Below are 14,573 nucleotides of genomic sequence, written 5' to 3' on the forward strand. Positions count from 1 at the left end.
TGCTCAGCAGGGCTTGCCTGTAGCACAATGCTGAGGCTCACGAAGTCAGTCTGCCCTTTCAAAGGAAGGCTAAGCAATCTTGGCTTCACACTGAAAGCTCAGCCAGAGGTCCACCGTATCCAACTCCCTTCAGCCCAGCGTAAATACGAGTTGGATTGCCCTAAGTCTGCAATCATATACCTACTTACTGGGGAGACTCAATAGGACTGGCTTCTGAGTAGACATGTACAGGATTGTGATGTAAAATTTCAAACCAAAGTAATTTAGTTTATTGCCATTCAGTTAATTGCCTAGAAAGGATGCCTGCTGGTTTGCCAGCATTGCAGAAGACAAATAATTTAAAACCACACAATTTCATTGGCTCTGTCACTAGTATACAAAAAAAAGTAAACTCTCTGCAGGCCTGAATATGTTATTACCTAAACTTGAAGTCATACATAATTACCTCAAAGATATACATCAAAACATACAAAATAAACAGGATTATAATATTGTTAAACTGTTAATAATGGGTTTTAGTCTCAAACTCTGACAATCCACCATCTTTTCACTGAAAAGAACTATAACACACATAAATACAAGCAGCTGTATTTGCCTTTCCTCATTTGTATAAGAGCATGCACAAATGCTCATTTGTATAAGAGCAACATCTGATTTTTGGCATGCAACCCTCTATGCTGAAGGAATCTTTTGTGAATGGCTTTCTCTCCACTGGTTTAAAAATCAGTATCATGAAGCAACTAGATTAATATTTGCATTAAATGAGATTTATATTGCATGGTTCACATGACATTGCAGGCAAACAGAAGCTATCACACAATTTCCCCCTTTAAATCCTTATTAATACATTCCGCTGATAATGCGAAAAGGGAAGGAAAACCCGTCTCAGCTGTGCTGCACTCTTCCTTGTAGGTGCTTTGCTTTGATGTTTTTTAGTGGGTGGGTGAATCACCACTTTCAACTGTTCCCCTTTCTCTGCCCATTGTAACTCTCCCATGAATTCCATTTTGTTTCCGGCGGCTTAACTAGCGACTTCTGACTGACTGCTCTGTCCTCCCCCATAGGGGTTTGCTGCAGCCCTCCTTCCCCCCTTTCTCTCCCAGTAAACTTCCTTCCTTCACTCCTTGAAACCAGTGATGGGCTCCATTTACACAGTATCTAATCAGAATATCCATGGTATTTCACCTGCTAGGGGGTGCGTGCCCCCACTTTCCCAGGTGTAGAATCCCCCTTTCTCCCCAGCCTTTTCCCTGGGATGCTTTAATTGCACCTGCCACCCACAAAAGCTGCTGCAGCCACTGCCTACTTTGTCTTTCATTCACTCCCTGCCATCCGCCTTTCACTCAGGCTTAGTCAATGGAGAAGGGGAGGGGGGGTGTCTAGTCAGTTTCATTGTTTCTCGTCAATTGCACGCCGCAGCCTTCAAGCCCAAACAGTCATGGGGATTGCAATGGAAGGAACTGTTGCCATCTATCGATACTCTGGAGGGAGTAAACATGTAAAATTGGGGGCGGGGCCACAAGGAAACAATTTAAAAGAACAATGTGTTTTTAACCTTTTTTCTTTTTTAAGATGTCTTCAAAGCTTTTAAAAAATGTTTTTAATGATGTTTTGTTTTAATGTATTTTACATTCTGTTTTTATGATGTTTTAAAGTGTTTTTAGTGCTTTTGTTTGCCACCCTGGGCTCCTGCTGGGAGGAAGGGCAGGATATTAAACAAATAAACTAACAAACAAATAAATAAAGGAAACAGCGACAATAATCCTTCCCAGAGGAACACCTACTTGTGTGAATGGAAAACAGTGGACTGAGCACGGAGCTTGAAAATCTATTATGATGGTAAAAAGCAGTGTCTTTAGTACGAAGTTAGGTTCCCATGTGGATAAGCCCCCAGACCAGAGTTTAAATCCTTGACTGCTTAGCTTGAAGAACACACTTGATGACCTTAGGCAATTCATTTCTCTGTGTGCAATTTTCATGATCAAAAGGTATTAACAGTGACCTTTCTTACATACTACTTTGGAAGATGAATGCAATGACAATAGCAAAGCATTTTGCACAATATTTGCCAGAGGTAGAAGCATCTTACTCATATTCCAGTGTGAACCAGAGCTAGAGTGGGTTATGAACACAAGCTGTGCAAATGGTCAAGAGAACGAAGGTCCTGTTGTCCTCTGCTCCTCATCTGACTATCAGGAAAACAACAGTTTGGAAGCAGTTGCCTGGACAAAGAATTTCAAGATGGTGCTGTGGGATGGGGGTAAATTTTGAGAAGGACCAAAGTGTTTGGGGAACACAGAAGAAATACACCCAGTTTTTAAAGATACGACCACCATTATAATCCCATATCAATCAAATGAACTAATGGGATGAAGCATGAGTACAGCATGTTTCTAGTCAGCTGTACAAATGTTGTCACTACCAAATCTTATTTTGGCTGTTAATTACAAATGCAGTGCTATGAGTTTTAAGGACTTGCACATGTTATAGCTGCTTGCAATATCAGGAAAGGCCTAAGGGGTCAATGTCATGTGGTGTGCCTGAAATAAGCGTTCCACCCATCTCCCCCTGCTCATCATTTTGCCCTCTTTACACATATATTTCCAGCTGACCTGGTCCATGATAATCAGAATCATGTGAAAGGTTTTTATTGTGAAACAACTGGAAAGATTCCCAACCCCCCACTCAAATTATGTTAGGAGGACTCCTTAGGAATCATTCTTGCATTAGGTAATGAATTCTAAAACCTTTATATTATATAATGATACTGTTCAACCATCAGATTTTTTTTAAAAAAGCATGATTCTGAAATATTAAAAAAATAAGTAACATAAGTGATATTCATGGGTGAAGACATTAACTGGATTTCCTGAGTAATCTATCCATCACTAATCAAATAGTGGGCTCCTTCTGGGAGGAAGGGCAGGGTATACATTAATCAATCAATCAATCAATTAATAAACAAATAAACAAATAAATAGGCCAGTCCCAGTGATTCTTAAATGAAAACCTTTTAGCAGAATTGCTGGATTCAGCCTTATCCTATTCTAAATTTTGTAAATTTATTCCAAGGTTTAGCCAATTAATCAAAATAAATACACAGAAAGAAGTCCAGAATACCACACAAAAAACAACCAAGCCAAGAACATACTGTGTTCAAATTAGCAATATTAGAAGTCCAAAAGAAAAAAGACATTAGAAGGCAGCACTGATAACAGGCAGGTACTTGTGCTTTTCAGTATCTCTGGTCAATGCAAAATGAGATATACAAGTTAACAAAAATTAAGGCCGTGAGGTGTAGTGGATAGGATGGTTAGATTAGTGAAATCCTCACTATCAAGATCATTTGCCATCTGTTGGGAATGCTTTGATTTGGATTCCTGCATTGAGCAGGGGGTTGGACTTGATGGCCTTATCACTGGCGATCACTCGTGGCCGAGTAAGATTGTCTTCCAAGATAAGGTGTTTAACAGTGGGTCTGTAAGTGACTGTGGAGGCCAATTCTGGATCCACACAGCCTCCCACAGTGAGGACGTAGGTTTCCAGATGGAAGATGGTTGCAATGAGGATTTGTTTCATGTGCCTTCTGCTTAGTTCATTTGTCCCGTTCGCCCTGTATTTGTGCTTCTTCAAAGTCCACAGCACCTTTGATAATAGCCAACCTCCATTTGGGACCTTCATGGGCCAAGACTTCCCAGTTGTCGATGTTCATGTTACACTTTTTTAGATTCGCTTTAAGAACATCTTTAAGCCTCTTTTGCTGTCCACCGATGTTCCGTTTTCCATCCTTAAGTTGGGAGTAAAGTAGCTGCTTTGGAAGACGGTGATTAGGCATTCAAACAACATGGCCGGTCCAGCAAAGTTGATGTTGAAGGATCTTTGTTTCAACACTGGTAGTCTTTGCTTCTTCCAAAACGCTAACATTAGTCCGTCTGTCTTCCCAAGTAATTTGCAGAATTTTCCAGAGGCAGCGTTGGTGGAATCGTTCAAGAAGTTGGGAGTGGCGTTTATAAATGGTCCATGTTTCACAGGCCTACAGTAAGGTCGGTAGTACAATGGCTTTGTAACTAAGCATTTTGGTCTCCCTGCGAATATCCCGATCCTCGAACACTCTACGCTTCATTTGGAAGAACGCGGCACTTGCGGAGCTCAGATGATCTTGAATTTCAGCATCGATGTCAGCTTTTACAGAGAGATGGCTGTAGTGATCAACGTTCTCCAACAGAGCTAAGAAAAAGGAAGTCAAAAACTCTCAAGAGATCGAGCCCCCCCGGAAGGAAGACAACGCCATATTGGCGCAACATATACCTCAAGAGATTATATCCCAGAGGTTAGAAAAGCGAAATTCTATCATGCCCAACCTGATTCAACCGGAATGCAGAAGTAATAATGAGGCGACATTATTAAGCTGGATTGATGGTGCTACAGAATCAACTATCTGCACCACCTTGATCTTCATATTTAATAAATAAATCCTATTTATACTTACATGGGAGTCATACCCATTGAACTTACTGGTGCTTCGGATTGTGCTACACATTAAAAAGCTTTTACAAACCATGTAGATAAAAATGATTAGGTCTTTGAAAGGCTCTTTATGAAGTAAATGTGTTTGCTGTTTGTAAATCAGCATTTTCTATAGCAAGTGTGTTTGCCATGTACAGCAAGAACCTGCCCTACATCATATAAGCTACAACAAACAAGAATCTTTCACTTGGCAGCAGTTCATAAATTCCCAATACAGAATGCATACAGCAAAATAAAACTCTTTTAGGCCCTGATCCTAGGAAACAGTGAACCCTTTCTCACACACAGGATGTTGCCAACTTTTACTACTTTCAAGAGTTCTCTCAAACAGACATCTTTGGAAACCATGCTCACTCCTTCAATTACTTCTATAGTTGGAACCTAACAAAACAAAAGGTATGAAAAACAAGCCCTGCACACGTGTACTCAGATTCTATTAACCCAATCACTCTTTTTTATTCTGATATTGCCATCAAATGTTTTCTAAAAGAAGTCATGATAAATTATAAATTATGAAGCTCTCTTTTCTCTTTTCAAATCAGCCAGCCATCCCCAGTCATTTTCTTAGAGAACAAAAGTGACTTTCCACCACAAAGACAGTCCCAAGAGGCAATGAATTCAGCTGCCCTCCCATCTTGAACTCAAGTCACTCACAATGGTCTCTTTCAACAAGGCAATCTCAGCCTTCATGAATCTTGATACTTCTCTGGTTACTAAGAAATGGTAATTAATTAAACTAGGGATCTAGAAAGGAATCAGAAAAAGTTGTATTTACTCTTAACAGGTGTAAAAGAAAGAAAAAGGCATGCACACCACTTAATCCAAAAGAAGAATCATGCATGAAGTGGAGCTTTGAGTAGGTAATGGCTTTAAAGAAAATCATGGCAGCTCTGTCATTATATATGCACACAGGAGATTAAAAGATTCCTGGAAGAGGTTGGAAGTTGAGGAGCAGAATGGATAGGATGGAGAAACAATGAAGCATAAAAATGAAAAATGAAAAACAGCTTATTAATATTATCTTGTTTAGACCATAACACAATAAATATTGATTGGGTTTTTTATTTTCTCATTCATTCTCTCTCTGCCATTAAGAACTACCAGCATGAGCACCACCAGAACTAGGCACAGGATTGTGTGAGGATTAGATTTTAATATCTATAAGGATATCAGTTTTGTTTACACCCAACACAAGACTTTGGGACAAGAAAGAGAACCAACCAACCAACCTTCATCCTATCCTCTACTCAGCCATAGGTATCCATGTGGAAAAAAACAGAAATGTTTTGGTTCAAACATGAAAATAATTTAGCTGTCAAACTTTTAATCTGCCTTACATTCAAGTAAGTGTTAGCCTATCAAACATGCAATGTATTTTATTTAAATTCCAGACCTTCATGGTATTTTGATAACTTTCAGGACCAGTTCACAGGACCAATGTATCAACTCTCCCTATCTTGTTTGGAATCAGTCCAATTAACTCAGACCGATTTGGAGAACATCTGTTGGATGCTCAAAATTAATCCAATTTTAAATTGTACCAAGTCCAAGTCAACATAGAGCTCTCTGTTGTGCCTCCTGCTGAGAGCCTTTGCTTGCTGCGACAATCCTAGCTAAGATCCCTTCATCTTTTCCCATACATATGGGTTGGCAGGGTTTATTTTCACAGTAGGCCTCAGACTGTAATTGCTCCTGCAGGCATGGATGACAGTATCCAGGGCCACTAGGGACATGAGAACTCCTTGCCAACAGAAGTCCATCAGTAGTCATCCTAGCTTTTTCCCCCTTTGAAGTGTTTTAAAAACTGTACTGTTCAGACAGGCCTTTGGAACTTGATTTTTTTTTACCAACCAGTTTACTGAAAAAGCTATTGATGCTTTAAATGTTATTATTGTAGGATTGTTTTTATGTCTTACACCACATTATATTTCTTATGATAGTGGCTTATAAATATTTAAATAAATATTTCCTATTTAAAGTGGTCTATAAAATGGTCTAAACAGAAATATTTAGTACTGCTTTTTTTAAAAGTAAGAACCAGGCATAATCCTCAAGAGATCACAGTTTACATTGCCATCTCTCTTCCTGATAGGAGTGTGAAGATATATAAGAAGTCGTAAGATGTCTCAAACACTCACTGTCAAACCCTCTCCTTATATCATAACCACCATGAAAAAGTAAAGCATGCCCGGATCCCACAGTACAGTAGGTGAAGCTTGTTGTCAATGAGATTCTAAAACAGTAACACCAACAAACTGTAAAGGAAGCATTAGAAATGAATGAGGAGTTGTAACAGAAGTTAACTGTATGCAAGAGAAGGAAAAAGTAATTGGAAAGCCTCTGGGTACAAAAACTGTAAGTGAATTCTGCTTTAGAGTTAAAAAAAACTTTAACTCTCATCTACTGCTTTACTACTATTTACTCACATTTATTATTGAAATTCATTTTTGTGTATTTATTACTACCTCTATAAACGGCCATCTGATAGTTCAGAATGCTAAACATCACTTCTATGCATTATGTGAAACCAAAGGACACTGGATATATAATAATATTCATATGCCTTTTTGGTTATTTTGAATTTGTTGTGTGACATTGGGAGCACTTTTTTTAACAATGTAAGGGTGGAATATAAAAAAGCTTTAAAAATAAAAAGCACACAAAGATATTTTCTACCTCACACTGAGAAGTCTATCCCAAGAATTGTATTTTACCTTCCCAGTCTTCAACCTGACAGAACATCAAGGGAGGACAAGAAAAAGGAGACAAAATTAACAGTTGTGATCTCCACACAAATACTGAACAATGTCTAGACAAAAAACATGTTACAATTGGGTTCAGATGGAATCAAAAGAAACACAAAAGCAAATACAGATAAACCCTTTCCTAGGTCCCAGTCAACTCTACTGTCTGAGTTGTATCCCAAGCACTGCCAAGGTACAGTGCCTTACAAAAGTAATCAGACCCCTGACCAATGCTCTCATATTACTGAATTATAAATGGTACAGTAGGACCCCACTCATACGGCAGGTTAGTTCTAGACCCCGGCCAAAAAGCGGATCAGCTGTAGCACGGGGGTCTAAAACCTAACCCACTGATCGCACCAGAGGAGAAGATCAGATCTTCCCCTGCTCTGGCGTGATCAGCTGGAGTGTGGGAGTCTGACCGCCCCCGAGGAGAAGATCAGCTGTAGCATTCTACAGCTGACCTTCCCCTCCTCCAGCGCAATCAGCTGGAGTGTGGGGAGCTCCAGCCCCCCCTCTAGCTGATCGCCCTGCTGGCACCGTATTAGCAGAACGCCGAGAAGCGGGGCCCTACTGTACATTGTAATTTCGTTCTGTATGATATTTCATTTTGAAACACTGAAACTCAAAATCAATTATTGTAAGGTGACATTGGTTTTATGCTGGGAAATGTTTGTAAGAAGCATAAAAAACTGAAACATGTTGCTTGCATAAGTATTCAACCCCTGTGCTATGGAAGCTCCCAGTTTATATAGATGAAAGAAATTGCCCTATTGAGGACATAATGACTTTACCATTGGCCTCCACCCATTAAAGTTGCTGTCACATTGTCAGGATAAAAACCCCACTGTTGAAGAATCATTGGTCAGGCTGTGGATCTGAAGGAAAATGAAGACCAAGCAGCATTCTACACAAGTGACAGATACTGTGATACAAATGCATAGATTGGGAAAAGGGTACAAAATAATATCCAAGTGTCTGGATCAGAGCTTGGAAGTAATTAGTCACAAGTAATTTCATTACTTTTGTGGAGTAATTGTAATGTTTCCAGCATTACTTTTGGGCATCACTTGGGGGGGAGCAGGGGAAGTCTTCTGCTCCTCTGATTTGTGGATGAAAATTGTGTGCCTCAAACTGGGCTTCTGTGCAGCATCGCTCTTCCCTCATGCTCTGTGGGTGGGTAGCAGGCGACAAGGGAGGAGGTGGAGAGTGAGATGGGGTGGAGTGGAGAAAACAATTGTTTAAAAAAATGGATGGTGGTGGTGAAGAATGGGGTGGAGGGAAAAAGGAGCCGGAGGGCAAGAACACGGATAAAGGAGGAGAAGAAGGTAGCAGCAGAATGGAGATAAAGAACTGGGGAGGTGAAAGATGACAACGTGTGTCTGTGTGTGAGTGAGTGAATACTGTGTTTGCACTTGGCACCCAAAGTAGCCTCCACCACCACCCTCTCTGGCTATTGTGCTGCATTTGTAGTATTTTAACTTTTTGGAACTTGGGAAAATGTTTGCCTGGGTGAGCATCCCTTAGTTGGTGGCAGGGCAGGGTCTGGGAGGTGGTTAAGAGAGTAAGAATATGCTTGCTGGCTGAGGGGGTGCTGCATTTGATGTGCAACGATCTTAGTAGTGGCCTCTGCCTCCCTCCCCACCTCCCTTACAAGTGGAGAGATAAAATTATTCTACTACCTCTGTATGTGTGTGTTTATTTTTAATGTTGTTTTAGGCTACTTACATGTGTAGCAGCCACCCGCACCTTGTAGGCATGTTTAAAAAAAGTAAGTGAAGCATAACTGTAGTGATTACTTTTGAGAAAAACTAAAGCAATCAGTTACTTTCAGAGCGATTGTGATTGTAACGGTAATTACTACTTTTTTGGGGGGCATGCAATTGTAACTGTAATTTATTACTTTTTAAAAGTAATCTTCCAAGCTCTGGTCTGGATTTCCAATGAGCAAAGTTGGATTAATAACCAGGAAGTGAAAGCTGCATCACACCACTCAAGCACTGCAAAGAAAAGGCTGTCCCTCAAACCTCAGTGCTTGAACAAGAAAGAAACTTGTGAGAGAAGCCATAGAGAGGCCAACAATCACTTTGAAGGAGCTACGGAGTTCAGTGGCTGGGAGTGGAGTAATGGTGCATCAGTCAGCCATATCAAGAGCTTTACATAACAGTGATGTGTATGGGAGGGTGGCAAAAAAGAAGCCGTTACTCAGAAAGTACATCTGGAGTTTGCCAGAAAGCATGAGTGTGCCCCAGGTGCAATGTGGGAAAAGGTTTTGTGGTCAGATGAGACCAAGACAGAGCTTTTTGGCCAAAACTCAAAGTGCTATGTGTGGTGCGAACCTAACATTGCCCATGCCTCAGGACACACCACCCCTACAGTGTAGGTAAAGTGGTGGCAGCATCATGCTGTGGAGATGCTTCTCATCAGCAGGGACTGGGCATCATGTTAAAAGTGAAGGAAGAACGGATGGAAATACTGCAAGAGAACCTGTTTCAGTCCACTAAAAAACTGAAACTTGGGAGGAAATTCACTTTTCAGCAGGACAATGATCCCAAGCACAAGGTCAAAAAGACATTGCAGTGGCTCAAGAACAAAAAGATGACTGTCCTACAGTGGCCTGGTCAAACTCCTGATCTCAATCCCATTGAGAATCTGTAGTGCTATTTGAAAATTGCAGTCCACAAGTGACCTCCAACCAACCTGAACAACCTGGAGCAAATCTGTCAAGAAGAATGGGCCAAAATCCCTCCAACACTGTGTGCAAAGCTGGTACATACCTACCTCAAAAGATTACAGCTGTTACTGCAGCCAAAGGTGGTGCTACAAAATATTAATGATGCAACCACTGTGTTTTTTTTAGCTGCTATCACTGATGTAACGATACTGTGCAGAAGCAAAATGATTTTAAGGACTTTCAAAAGAAACAGACATATGAGTTACCTGTTTCAGACAATTTTCTTCTATCAAAAAATCAAAACAGATGGTTGGGGGTAGAAAAAAACACAATTAGCTGTCTACCAAAGTAGCAAAGAGCCCTGGAATAGAAGAAGGCAAAATGCTGACATCTGCAGGAAACAGCAATAGTACTCTTCAGTTTATCTTTCTGTCTCTACTGGTAAAGGTAAATAGTGGTATGTTTCCTCCACCGGAAGAATCTGTGACTAAAATTAGGATAGTATGATTCAAATTATTGTAGGTTTATGATGTCTGAGCTGAGGCCAAATATTTCCTAATTATATTCTTACTCAGAATTCATTAAATGAAGACATAGCTTAATATTCCAGAAGTCATTTCATTTAAAAGACACAAATGCAGAAGACAAGCCATTCAAAATTAAGTACTTCAAGTCTCATTAATGTTTAATGGAAGACCATTAAGCATGTGACTAACTATCCCATTGAAAGCAGAGACTTACTGCTCAACTTTGTCTGGATTGTCTGTTGCCTATGTTAGGTGGCGCCTTTTAGAAAGATAAAATTCCATTGTATTTTTACATTCTGAACTAAACTAACCAAAATGATCAACTTTAGTTTATCAACCAAGTTATTTCAGAAAAAAGGAGTCATCGTTCATACTTCCTATTTCAACCATGCTATTTTGTTTTGGAGAAACAACAATCAGATGGCATTTAAAACACTAATTTTATTATAGCATAAGATTTTATGGACTAGAGGCCACAGATGCACATTCTTGTCCATGAAAGCTTATGTCAAACTAAAAATGGTTTGCCTTTAATGTGCCACAAGACTGTTGGCTACAATGAACACACACAGCTATTTTTGTTTGACAATGGTTGCCATCACACTATTTTCTTTTGTCATACATATCACTATTGCTGCATTCAAACTTTGGCTGCATTTGCACTCAACATTAAGCCAAACCATGGCTTAGTGCAAACATGCAAATGTGTGTGCTGCTGGGGAGGAGATTGGAGCTACTTTGCTCCTCCCCAAGAACAAGCCTTGGCTACAAACTTGTGGTTAAGGAACAGAAAGCTTAACCACAAGTCCAGGTTCGGATTGCATGCTAAGCCAAACCTTGGCTTAGATGCCATACCAAGCTAAAAAGAACTGGGGAGAAGCAAAGTGGGTGTGAACTCCTCTCCAGGAACCAGCATATTCATGTGCTCCTAGTAAGCCATAGTTTGTCTTGTCGTGTGAACCAGGCCACTATGCTTAAGCTATGCTAGACCAGCTAAACTATGATTTAGCAAGCCATGAACAAACCTAGCATCCTCCCAGACTTGCATGCTACCTCTTTCCTGGTGGCATGGAGGAGGAATTTGGAAACGTTCATTTCCAACTCTATTTAACCGTAGTTTGTATTAGCATCTGGACTGATAAACTGTTTTTAACATTAACTATGGTTAGTTTAAAACAAACCAACTTCAAACCATGGTTTCTGAAGGTGATTTGTTTTAAACTATCTATAGTTAATGTTCAACACAGTTCAAGCTATGATTAACTAAAAGCAGAAGCAAGAGCTTTTGAACCTCCTCTTCCCAGTCATACATGACAAGAAAATGGGAGGAGGAGGACATAAGTCTGGGAAGAGGCTAGGGTTATTTATGTCATCCTAAACTGGGGGTAGGTAACACAGTGCCCTCCAAATGTTGCTGGGCTACAATTCCCATGCTGGGGGAGGTTGATGGGTCTTGGAGTTCAACAATATCTGGAGGGTACCACACTGGCTACTCCACGCTACCCCATCGTTCTTTGTGATGTCCAAATGCACAGTCTATGCTGCAGCTCCAGAATTAAAAATGCACAAAGTCTTGTATATAGACATAACAAATAAGAAAAATGACAGCAGTCATATTTGGCTGACAAATTTAGCCAAATAAATTATATCAACATGGAAGGTTTATTTGAAGTGCGGAGAGAAGAAATGAGTAATGTAAGGAAGAGTTTAATTTTGTTTTTAAAGAGAGGGTTCCGGGTCACACAACTCCAGCTATCTAGCACAAACAAAGTTGTCCAGCTTTATTCTATTTTTTCCCCCAATGTTAGTAACAAAAAGCAGTGGGAACACAGACGTGTCATATTAAGATGACGCACAAATCTTCCATGGTTTGTACGCTCTTATCTGAAGATACAATTGCTCTTTCCTTTTCCCTGCACTCATGATGAATTTGCCTCAGTACATTCACAGAGGTCTCCCATATGGGTAAGACGCATGCAAGAATTAATATGCAATTAATAAGATGGTTTGATCACTTGCTTTTGTTCAAGGAGGCAGCTGGTCCACATATCAGATGCTAATTAGACAAATTAAGATGAACCACTTTTGTGCCGTGATGGACTGATAGCCTCCTGAAGCCAATCCTTTTAGGATTTCTGAAAGGATGTTAATAAATAAAGCCAATATGAGATAGCAGAAGACTTATTTTGCAGAAACAAATACTGTACAAGTGAATCAATGAAACCATTTAACTTACAGAAGGAACCTGCTATTCTATCTTGTTCTAGCAAGCAACATGTGAACTATTACAGAACAATCTTTGAGTCTGGGTGTGGAAAAATAAGTTGATTTACTTCTTTCAAGAAATGTTTAAGTTCTGAGGCTATTTTCTGAAATATCGCACAACATTGTTTTGCTCCATTTTCCTTTCAGTCATGAGAAATGTGTTGGAAGAGGTGTCTTCAATACTGCCTTGATAAATATGTTTTTTAAAAGAGCACAGCAGCTATTACTGTACACACAAAATCCAGTAGGCAGTATCAAGATTACAATTTACTTTTGCTAGTGCCTAGTAAATTCACTAATAGGCAAAAAACCTTGCGGTTTAAGAACGTACCTATAGCCCACAGATATTTCTATCAAACTTTAAAAAGCAGGGGAAATAGGCAGCTATAGTGAATGCACCAGGGGAGCAGGAGACCTGAACTCCTCTCTGAGATATTGGACTGCCCTACAAAGTTGTCAAAATGCAAACACAATTTAGGTTGGTCTTTCACAGTCCAATCCACTTGCTGTGTAGCTTGGAAGAATTTGGTAACATGTATATTTCCCAGGATTCATTAGGGGAAGTCATGTGCTTTAAATGAGAGGTGGATGTGCTTTAAATGTATTGTGTTTTGTTTTGTTGTTGTTATGTGCCCTCAAGTCGATTATGACTTATGGTGACCCTATGAATCAGTGACCTCCAAGAACATCTTTCATGAACTACCCTGTTCAGATCTTGTAAGTTCAGGTCTGTGGCTTCCTTTAGGGAATCAATCCATCTCTTGTTTGGCCTTCCTCCTTTTCTACTTCTGTTTTTACCAGAATTGTCTTTTCTAGTGAATCATGTCTTCTCATTATGTGTCCAAAGTATGATAACCTCAGCTTCATCATTTTAGCTGCTAGTGTCAGTTCTGGTTTAATTTGTTCTAACACCCAATTATTGGTCTTTTTTGCAGTCCATGGTATGCACAAAGCTCTCCTCCAACACCACATTTCAAATGAGTTGATTTTTCTCTTATCAGCTTTTTTCACTGTCCAACTTTCACATCCATACGTAGAGATCAGGAATACCATGGTCTGAATGATCCTGATTTTAGTGTTCAGTGATACATCTTTGCATTTGAGCACCTTTTCTAGTTCTCTCATAGCTGCCCTCCCCAGTCCTAGCCTAGCTAGAGTGGCCGGCTAAGAGATCATTTCACAGAAGTTGCCGGGGGGTGGGGGTGCCTGATGTTTTGCTGTATATCTCGCGAACCAGACCACCTAGAAGCTTAATTTTTAAAAAAATGAAAGCTGAGAGTCCGGAGATTAAGGTAACTCAACTTGAGAGGACCTCCAAAATCCGGAGTCTACGAGTGAAAACTGGACACTTGGCAACCCTAATTATCCTTATTAAAAGATGAGACAGAGAGACTCAAAAGAGGTTTAGTATGTTATCTATGATTTAAGTGTAAAAGCCAGGATTAGAAGATATTTCCAGGGATCCCAAAACAAAATCCACAGCAAAGTTGTAAGTTTCCTGAGCAGGGCAATAGCAATATTCAGCATCCCACCCCTTAAGGATGGGGATTTCCTATAGGGAGATGTATAAATCATATCCTCAATCATAATTCCATAGTGGGTAAAATAGTAAGCGCTATTCACACCTTCAGATCACATCTATTAAATGAATGGAGGAGTGTGTGGGATTGTGCCCACTAGTTCATCCCCAGCCGCCTGGTTCACACATAACACTCTAAGCCATGGTTCATTTAACAAACCACAAATTGTCCCAGAGACAGATCGTCAAACAAACTATGGGTCGTTTCTCTAAAATTTGGCTTGTTTTCCAGCTGTTCTGGCCTTGTGACTTTGTAA

The 14,573-nt window shown here is 39.9% G+C and overlaps 1 protein-coding gene across 7 annotated transcripts in view; it reads right to left on the minus strand.

Annotated features, from left to right (window-relative positions):
* NHSL1 (NHS like 1) overlaps positions 1 to 14,573 on the minus strand; it is a 128,074-nt gene that overhangs the window by 67,704 nt on the left and 45,797 nt on the right. The window lies entirely within an intron of this gene.

This window comes from Rhineura floridana, chromosome 4 (genome assembly GCF_030035675.1).
Source record: "Rhineura floridana isolate rRhiFlo1 chromosome 4, rRhiFlo1.hap2, whole genome shotgun sequence".
Taxonomy (NCBI): domain Eukaryota; kingdom Metazoa; phylum Chordata; class Lepidosauria; order Squamata; family Rhineuridae; genus Rhineura; species Rhineura floridana.